We start from the raw sequence: 10,689 nt of genomic DNA, 5'->3' as shown, positions 1-10,689 counted from the left end.
ACTCTCATTATTTGAGATTTTAAATGACAGCAGAGTAGTTCTGAAGGAGTTTAAAATACTGCTGTATTTCTTCCCTTTGCTTTCATGCTGTATGTAGTCCTTCACAGATGCACTTAATTGACTGGAACAATTCTACTTGGCTTCAGTGGTTTTATAATTTGTCATAACCATCTCACTAGTTGTTGAGGAGACAGACTTCTTCCTCATACTGCCAAAACAGTCATATGAAATATGGTTTGGTTTAATTAAAGTATAATTAATGCCTTGAATTTTAATTACTTCTGCTGTGATCAGGAGATGAAAATATTCTTCTGCCAGTATAATGCGTTTAATACGAAATGGACATGCTTAGTATTAGCACTCACTCTTTAGCAACTTCAGTAATGAGTTCCTTTGATTGAACAGGCAGCATGTGGGAAAAAATCCTACAGCTTTTCTGCCTGTCAGAATGCAAATGCAGTGACTGAAGATGGGACTTCACTTTACACGGCTCACAAAAATAAAACTGAAATCTGGTTTTTTGAATGCTAGAGGCTATCTTATTAGATTTTCCTTTTTATCCTGTTGGTACTTGGAAAATTATTTCATGGTTAACAGGCAAGGAATATTGAGTGACATGTTGATATCAATTTTTTTTTTTCTTCTAAATATACATGTTTTAAAATTTAATTCAGTTCTGGAGGTATGTGAGACAGGAAACTTCCTGCTGAATTAAATACGGGACACTCTTCAGAGCAGAGATTCAGCGTTACTTGGAAAATGTGGTGGAAATACTGTTTACACAAATTGCTAGCTGTACTCCTAATTTGCCTGTAAGATATCATTATTATCAAATGTGACAGAGTTAACATACGGTTTACTGCAGCTGACCAGTAGTTAACAGCTGACAAAACACTGGAACCAGAGAAACACAAGCAACCTGTTTACCATTAGGGAATCTTAATACTTTTCTTTTCTGGACTTGTTAAAGAGTGTATTGTTAATTTAGGAAGAAAAAACACCTTTAAGACATATATATAGAAAGAATTTTAATAGCAAGCAACAGAAACTGAAGATGGAAAAAAAACACTAATATCCCTCCTGAGCACCACTATTTTACTGTTGGTGCTAAGAACTTTCTGTTTTCCCGCCTTTTGAAGATGTGTGGGGCTTGAGAGACACTTATTCCTTTACCATTATTACTACATGAGATATCATTTTAGCTGGAGTAGTTCATTTGGGTTTTCTATTGGCTAAATTTCATGGCTAAAAAATTATTTTGTGAATGGGAAAATATGGTATTTCTAGCACTTGAGAATGGAGTATATAAGGGAGTTATAGTATGTGGTTTCCTCTGTACTGAAGGAATGATGTAAAAAAAAGGTGAAAAGGTGTGGTTGAGATTCCTTCCTTTAAAGCCAGTGGAGAAGGTTTAAGAGTAAGAGCTAAAAAAAAAAAATACTTAAATAGGTGACTGAGAACACAATTCCTTTCTGGTTCAGAATGAAATACCAGTTTATGCAAAATAAACCTTACTTGTTCAGAAAAACAGAACTAGAAACATATGTAATAACATATGCCTTGAAATGAACAGTATAGCTATTTTAAATATTGAAATACTTTTAATCTTTGAAGAAAAAAAGCATCATAATTAGAAGTATCATCATTAAAATCTGGCAAGCTAAGTTTTCAAATTCAAATATCAAAATTTACAAATGCAACAAATATAGAGTTGGCATACGCCAGCAGTAATTTCCATTAGAGGCAGATTACCTCCTGTCTTTAGAAGGAGCATTCAGTATATGGATAGATGAGAGAATTGCAAAATTCTTGGGCATGTGATTTAAAACACAATTTCGTACAAACAATGAAATGCAAATATTAAAGCCAGGCACATCCCATATATCTCCATGTGTGAGAGGAGAGCTTTCCTCAGCCCTGCTCTCTTCCTAAAGCTTCTGTTACACCTCAGATTTTCACTGTCACTCAGAGCTGGCTCAGATCCTCAGCAGCAAAACGGCCAAATTCTGATTTGTTGCTACAAAGATGAGGAGCAGGGACTGGTATAATAGAGGATGGGAGAAAGCTAGCTGAGAGCCAAAACTGAGACCCAGATAGTCCCAGTGCAGAACAGGAAGCAATTACTGTCTTTCAGTAAGCTTCCCCAGCTTCTGAAGTCACCAGGGTATCTGCATGCACTGATAGTGGCCATAGTAATCCCAGCTTTACAGAGCTCTCAGTCCATCCCTCTCATGACTGATTTGCTGTTCCAAGCAACCTCAGGCTGTGTACTGCTGACCATTCCTGTATGTCTGTCCGTGCTCACAGAAAACCAGAGCTCATGGCTGCTCTCACAGCTACACAGAAATGAAGAGGAGCACTGGAGGATGCTATCGAGCACAGGGGATGGCACTGGAAGGTTGATTTTTTATTTTTATTTTTGCTCATCCTCAATGCAGAGAGAAAGATCTCTGCACCTCGTCCTTCCTTGAGATGCCCTTTACTTTCAAGCAATTCAGCTATAAACCTCCCAGACAAAACACCACATGTTGTGTGCTTGGGTATCGGTCAAGCACTACTGAAGTTGACACAGAATTTTAAATAGAAAATCTTACATGATAGAACAGCAGATGTGTTTCATATAATATTTTAAAGTACATGCATTCTCCTTATTTTGAAAGCTGTTGACTTTGGCAGGGTTGTGTTGGCTTCCATGATCCATTTGTTTTTCCATGTTTTGTTCTATATAATCCTCACTAATACAAATGCCTCTCTGTTCAGAGGCAAACAGAAGGAAAGCTTAACAAGTACTGTCACTCTCCCTTAGATCCCCAGCTGCCCAATGGGAGCAAGGAAGTTACAGGCATCCAGCTTCCTATAAGTACAAACAAAATCTATGACGTGGAAGCTCACAGTTGGTGCGTGAGTCATCTGAGCTATGTAGTAAACAGACAATTCTTAAAATTGTAATATAAAAAGAAATCTGAAAAAAAAGCTGATCTAAATGATGAAATGTAGAATGTGCCAATCCCTGGTTTATATTTTGGTTGCTTTATGTAGTAAGAAGCCTTACTGGGTCTGTTGAGATTTCCTTGCCATTAAGCCAAGATGACTTTCTCCAGAAAAGGGGCAGCACGGTGCCAGTGTCCCTCACACTGCTGGGACCATGCGGTGCTTGGTACATCTGGAGCAGTTTCCAGGCTGCTTTTCTATACTGCAAAGCTCTTCAAGGACAAAGGTGGCATAAATTCCACTGGTTAGCACTGTTTCAGTAGAACTAAGGTAGGGATAACTCTTAAAATTCTATTTTCATGATACCAGATCAATATTTCAGGAAAAATAAATCAACCTCTTTTTTACATTTTGTTTCCCTTAGAATGAAAGTTAAAAAACTAAGAATGCATTAAATAAATCTGCTTATCAGTCACTCAGAGGAACTATTATAATTTTGACAATGGGTACTCACTAATAAGATTTTTAGCTTCTGACTAACAGAAATAATCCGAGAATGAATTTAGCTGTAACTACTATTTCCTGTGTTTAAAAGCATAAAAAGTGATTAAAAGTGTGGAATACAATGATATTTCCTACCCTTCCTACTACTGCAGTACCATTGCATCAGAAGTGAACATTCACCTTTAATTTCTTATAAACAGTACCTAAAACTGAACAGAAATCCTAGCAGTAATCCATGTTTGGGACCTCTTCTGCTTCAGACTCAAATACATAACATAGCATTCCTTGAATTTAACATTAATCTTCCCCTAGATTCAAAAGATAAGCTCTCAAAACCACTCCTCCACAGAAAAAATCACTCATAGTTACTTTAAAATAAGCAAATGTATATAAACACACATGAAAATATATATGTTATGTAACATAGATTCATACTGAGAAAATATTTAGGCTTGATAAATTTTGAGCAGAAAAATCACACAATTAAAGAAAGTAAACTCTTACTGGTAACACAATTAATGCCTCCTTTAATCTTATGTTACAGATTAACTATAAAAACTTAAGATCTGGTGAGATAACCTTATTTAACAGTGCAGATAAACCAGATCAAGAGATGGATAGCAAAAGAAATTGTGGAAATATGAATCGAATCTTGTTTATTCCGCAGTACTGAGTGGAAAAAGAACAAAACCATCCAAGCTAAGTTTTCTTTCTTGCTGCCAGCAAGAAGTTACTGGAAGCTTTGATGCTTGTGGCAAATCCTATCAGTCATCATTAATTTGAATGAGACTGTCAGTTTTGTACTATTTCACATGCATTTCCAGCTGGGGCTTATTTTCTCTGCACATTTTGACAAGTGTATCACAGTACAAGCATTTCAAAACAAAGAAACAGTTTAGAAAGCAATCATACAGAGATGAGAGAAACAGAGGACTAAGGTACTGGAGCTAAACAATGCTACGCCCTCAAGTCTGGAAAGTGGAATGCCAGAATAGATACAAACATTTCCAGAGCAGTAACAAGTGTACGGTAACAAAAATGGACCCTGAGTTTATGAAGCCTGACGATGGGAACATAAGTCCTGAAGTCATTCTGAGCTTTTTGGGGCTATTTTGGTGATAAGCACAGTTCTTGTTTGTAAGAAGAAAAAACCAACATCCTAATTAACATTGCCTAATAATAGGCAATACTGAGAACTCATAGAATCATCAAATAATGGCTTAGGTTTAATGACCATCTATTTCCAAGCCCCATACCATGGGCAGGGTTGCCAACCACTAGGTTGGGCTGCCCAGGACCCCACTTGACTATGGAGGTTAAAAATGATTTGGACTGAGGATGCTCCACTGAAACCAGCTGGCCAGCTTATAAAAACATAACACAAAGCAGTAATGAAGGGGTGGCCAATACTCAGCCTAAGCTGCCATCAGCTGTGGGTGCATCTTCACTGCAGCAGGACACTGAGATATGGTGCAGCTAACATGCTGCTGAGGCAGCAGTACCGTGCTATCCAGGGGCCAAGGTGGCTTCACACTGCAGTGATCTCTGCTGTTGCGTTTCAGTGCTGAACAGATTACCCACTCTCTTTGGATAATGAGATGGTGATGCTGTGAGCTATAAGGAGATTGGGACACACATGCTGTAGATTAGTTTTTCTCTGAACCTCACCTAAAAACCTCCTGTTAGTGTGACCTGAAGGCCTGAAGTGCTTGGTTGGAGGACAAACCCATTGTAAATGGATTCACCTTGATCATGCTGTGCTGACAGCGCTTCCCAGCCTCCTCTGCATCCCTGCTCACAGTGCAGGAGAAAGGAAGATGACAGCATCCTAAACTTGGAGGCTATTCTAGAGCAAAATGCATAATCAGCCTTCTAATTTAAAATGCCTGCAAGCCACCTCCACTTACTGCAAAGCACCCAGAAGTTCAACTTAGAAGATGAAAATGTGCTGTCAAGACAGAGGGTATTCATTCAGCTTTGTGAAGGGAACCTTTTTTCCCCCTTTTCCAGCAGACAGGCTGTGACTCGAGCACATGAACAGCTATTTTTGGAAGGGCCTGCTGAACTGTTTCAGGCCAGAACAGACAATAATACCCTCTCAGGCTGCCTTCAGCGCTCAGCGCTGGATGAACCGATGGGAGGTTGGGTACCACGGGGCTGGAGAATGGGTTGCCATGGCAACACCACTGCCTCTGCCAAGCTCTGGGACTCTGGCTTAAAAGCTGAACTCAGACCAAGGTCCTTTCCAAAACCTTATTAAAACAAGCAAACATTCGATCATCTTCCTCTCAAACAAACCCAGCCCATATAGAAGCAGGCTGTCCTTTGTTGTTCTCCTCCAGTGCTATTGTTCCAGCTCATCTTGCTATGGTATTGGTTCCTCTTATATTTAGATGTTATAGCTTGACTATTGCTGAAAGTCAGGCATGTCAAATTTATATATTCCTATTTAAGCATGTGGGAGATACAAGGGCCATTCCTTTGGCATGTAGCAGAGTCAAAAATGGTTTTTCTGCTGGGGCTTTTCAAAGCACCTTTATTCACTGTCCCATGTAGTCACCCCCAAACTTTATCACGACTCAAAATAGCAAATTCTAAAAAACTCTTTTGTGAGGACTCTGAAAAAGCCATAAAAACATTGGCCTTAATTTTATGGGACTTATAGTAGCATAAAAAAAATTATAGGCCTATCAAATACAACTTATTAACGCAGAAGGTAAGGCAGTAATGTGTTTAGATTATAACAGGACTTGGATTTCACTCAGTGGCATAATTTCAGCATTATATTACAACTGTTAGAGCATTTAAATTTGGGTTTCCATCTCCCAGCTCCAAGTTCTCACACAGATAAAGAATATTTAAACTACAATGCAATGAAAAAATCAAACCAAACCAGAACACAAAAGCCCTCAACAAACTGCAAACACAGTCAGAGAAAGAATGACAGGAGATAAAGTACATGAGGGTTTTTTTTCTTCAGAATGTCAATTTCCTTCACTTCATCTTCAAAAAGGGCCCAAAGTTGGAAGCAGTTAAAAATAAGAGATGCAGTTTAACAATCACTGACATTTTATATAAGAAAAATCTTCATCATCTTAAAAATCCCTCTTGGTGATGGATACGCCTATGGATATTCTCAAACTGATCACTGTCAAGCAAATGCAGTAATCTGTACATCAACTGGCAAGGCATCAGCAGGCCAGTATCATATTCTAGGTGGCTTATTGTACGAATAACATGGACTGAAAGAAGAGTAATTTCTTTGGTCTGTCTCCTTCTGATTTGAATGCATACTGTATTATTGTATGTACTTTCCTAAAGCAAAGCGAATCTCCTTCTTAAGCTAAAAAAAAAGATTTTAAACCACTTAAATCATAAACCTGCGTGATTCTCTGTTGTGCTGTTCACAGGTGGTCTTACTTTTATTCCTTATAATTATATGTTTGCAGAACTTCCAAAGTCTTTATTGTTAACAAACGGATCATTGCAATAAATTTGAATCTTTAGAGGAAACTTCAAGGATGCTGCTCCACACACAGGAGCAAAGAGAAAACAGATTTGTTTTAGACTCACAGAATCTTCCCTGCAGTAATTTAAAGAAATTATCCTATCTTTAATACCATAATACAAACCTCAGGCGCTCATAAATTCTAATGACATACTGGTGTCCCTACATTTCACTGCTGAGCAAGTGAGGGCTTTATAGATTCGTCTCATAGAAGAAATGACTAAAAATCTCCCAAAATTTATCCTGGAGTTCAAGAAAAAATGCTCTCGCAGTGTCATTTTAAAAAGTAATTCCAAACAAAGAGATTAGTAAAAATGTTAGCACTTCCATCCTTAGCTTTTCAAGGCAAAATAAACTCAATTCTATCCTAAACTAGAAATAAAATTTTGGCATTTTAGAAATCTATACTGTGATGCAACCATCTGAGAATGTCTCACTGACAATGTATATCAAATTCTTTACAGCATCTTCTTAATGGGTATGAGTTTTTTAAATTTAGTTTTTACAAATGTATATCAATGCTGCAAAAAGGCACATTTGACAAAAGAGACAAGTATCTCCTATCTTTGGAGCTGCTAAATAACTAATATCTACTTCATGGACCTTTTTGGATCATGTAGCACAGTGAAAAACATCTGAGGATACAACAGGTATCCTTAATGCAGGTAGTTATTTAACTCTATTATTTGAGTATTTGGTGGAAGTACACCAAATTTTGGAGTTTCTCCTTTTCAGCAGCAAAAACTGACTTTAAACCAGGCTGCTTATAGAATTGTTTCATACTGGAATCAGCCACCCATGAAAGTATACATGCAGCCTGACAAGATTGCCCAACAGTCTCCATTTGATTAAAAAATGACTGAATATTTGCTTTTATAAGGGGTGACATTTACCCAGGTGAATTTATTGACAGTAACATTTTCTAACATACAAAAAGCCATAGTGTTCACAGAAACAATGTCAAATTATTGGAGTGCAAGATTTCAGAAGTAAAATTTAAGCAGCCTACCAGTTGCACTAAGCTGTTCTGGTGCATTGCATCTAGAAAACCAATTATATTCTGCCTGCCCAGAATGCCTTACAATAAAGTCACGCTCCCCAACGCCGTGAGTAAATTGATCCTACTGGTCAAAAAGAAATACATAATTTTATTCTGAGCTTTTATTCTATGAAGGGGTATATCCTTGTAATATTGTTTATCCAGTTAAACAGAAGGTTGAAGGATTGTCTTTGGCGTACAAATGCAGATGGGGAACATGAGCACTTTTTTGGTATAGATGATATGGTATTTACACTTAGTTATTCTTATCTACATATATATATGGATATAGACAATGCTCACGCCAAACTAATTGTTGAGGTAATCTGCTTTCTTCTTTATTGACAGAAAAGCCATAGAGACCACAAAGGTCTCTGTATATTGTATATCAAATATTGTATATTGTATATACATTGTCTAACAATATTGTTATATTTTACATATTGTCTAACAAATAAAGTTACATATTCCCCCTCTAAGAAATCATAAAAATATATCTGGAGAAGTTCTTGTGTCTAAGAACTAACACAATGAAAAAATACAAGGTACATATCATCACTGTAGTTTTTGGACAAATACTGTGACATTTAGAATGAAAAACCTTGTTATTCTGAAGATCCTGATGGTACTGATTATCCTCAACTACTTATTAATCTTTTTCTTAATCAGAAGAATCTAACACAGAAATCTCAGTTTTTCAGGCAGACAGCTTTTCCTTACTAGGAATTTAATTACACCTTATCTGTAGCTGCACAAACTTATAGAGCTGATTTTGTAGGTATACAATCAGGAAAATGAGAAACTGATAACTGAAGAAGTCATCTATTTCAACCACTTACAAGCAAGAGGAAATGTCTTATTAACTTTGCTTATAAGGCTGATGAAACAGATAAAAAATATAACCCGCCGTAAACTCATCTGTCTTTACCAAATGATATTTTCATAACTACATACGAGCAAAAAGACCTATACATTAATTAGACAAGAATGAGAATTACAAGATTGTTACTACATAATTTCAGTAACACAAATAAACACCTTAAAATGTGCATCCCTGTCATTTTAACTCACTGTGCAACATCTGCAAAAAGGCATTCCATGCAATGGAATGATGGGTGCCTGGCAAGATTTATGGGCTGGGGAGAAAACACTAAAACCTAGTAGTTTTTAATGTCAGGACAGAAAAAGAATAGACCAAACTTAATGACTATTCTGGTAGATGATACCTTTTTTTGACCATGGACTTTTTTGAAGGTTTTGTATTCCTTTTATCTTCTTTAAAAACAAGTGGTTCAGGACGGTTCAATTTCAAGTTTGTATTAACTAGGCTATTACTGGAAGTGTGTAGGTATATAACACAATGTAGGACTTCTCACATAATTGTGTTCACATTCCTCTGCTAAACTGAAGAGGTGGGAATGAACATTTAGCCTAGAGGTAAATAATTTAAGAAAAACATGAAAACTGCCCTGGAGGAAAATCAGGAGGATAGAGAAATTAAACAATAAAATAAAACTGCCTTGAGCAGAAGAAAAATGAAATATGGGAAGACTTTAATCATGGCATGGAAGCAGGGTATTTAGCATCGTCTTCTCTACAGGAATAGCAGGACAACTGTGCATGCACAAAAAGTTTAGTTCTGCAGTTAAAGAAAAGTAGCCTGTTATTAGAAAATGTTACTTCAATGCTGTTCCCTTTACAAGGAAAAAGATTCTCTACTTCAATTTAAAACTTGCTAAAAAGAACATAATGTGAGGACAATTCTGCACTGACCTGGACTAGTTGCCTGTGGTTTTTCCATTTGAGATTATCTCATTATATACTGAGAATGTGGCTCTGCTTCATTATACCTCCTTTTACACTGCTGACAGATTATTTTAAACAGGCTCCATCAAAGAAGTTGATATTTCTTTTTTCATTCCTTTTTCCTAATGTATTTTTAGTCCTTGGGCTGAAATTATTTCAATCCCAGAGCCCAGAATTCAACACACCTCTGGGAGAGCCTGTTCAGCAATCCTAGTAAGCTTCACTTCCATTGGGAAGGTGCTGTTTGAGTGAAGACAGCTTCAGATGCTGTGCAAATGGTGACCAAAAGTTTGAAAAGTCTGAGAGCTCGTGTTCAAACCCATATTTCTTGCTATGGCAGGCCCAGATGGGATGTGTCCTGCACCGTAAAGCTCATCGTGGCTGCTAAGTGCTAATTCATGTATTCTAGGCTGGACTGAATATCAGCTGCTGCTGCATGCTAACTAAAGTTTGAAGAAACTAGGATAGACTTATTGGTCTTACCCCATTCTCTCCATTTATTAAGTGGTTTATATACATTACTCAATTTCTTCAATACCTTATATTTATAAAAAATATTTTAATAGGATAATTTTAGAATTCCACAGATGCTGCATAAGAATACAATAACAAGCAGATTTCCATGAATTTTGGAAATAAGCATAGTCTGTTAAAAGAGGTACTGCATTGTTATTTTGAAAATATTCCAGTAAAATACAGTGATTTTATTATTATTATTATTTTAACATATAACACTTCGTAGAAAACCAATAGGGGCAAATCTTCATAAAAATCTCTTTGATGACCAGGAGGTTTCTCATAGGTAACAATTCACAGAAAACCAGATAGCTCATTTGTGCACATTAGCAAGTCTGGACAGCACCTTTTTTTCAGACTAAAGTACCTGAAGTGCTCCAGAGGT

The sequence above is a fragment of the Cyrtonyx montezumae genome, unplaced genomic scaffold (genome assembly GCF_038088225.1).
Source record: "Cyrtonyx montezumae isolate F1298 unplaced genomic scaffold, pur_monq_1.0 scaffold_11, whole genome shotgun sequence".
Classification (NCBI taxonomy): Eukaryota; Metazoa; Chordata; class Aves; order Galliformes; family Odontophoridae; genus Cyrtonyx; species Cyrtonyx montezumae.
This window is presented reverse-complemented; position numbering follows the sequence as displayed.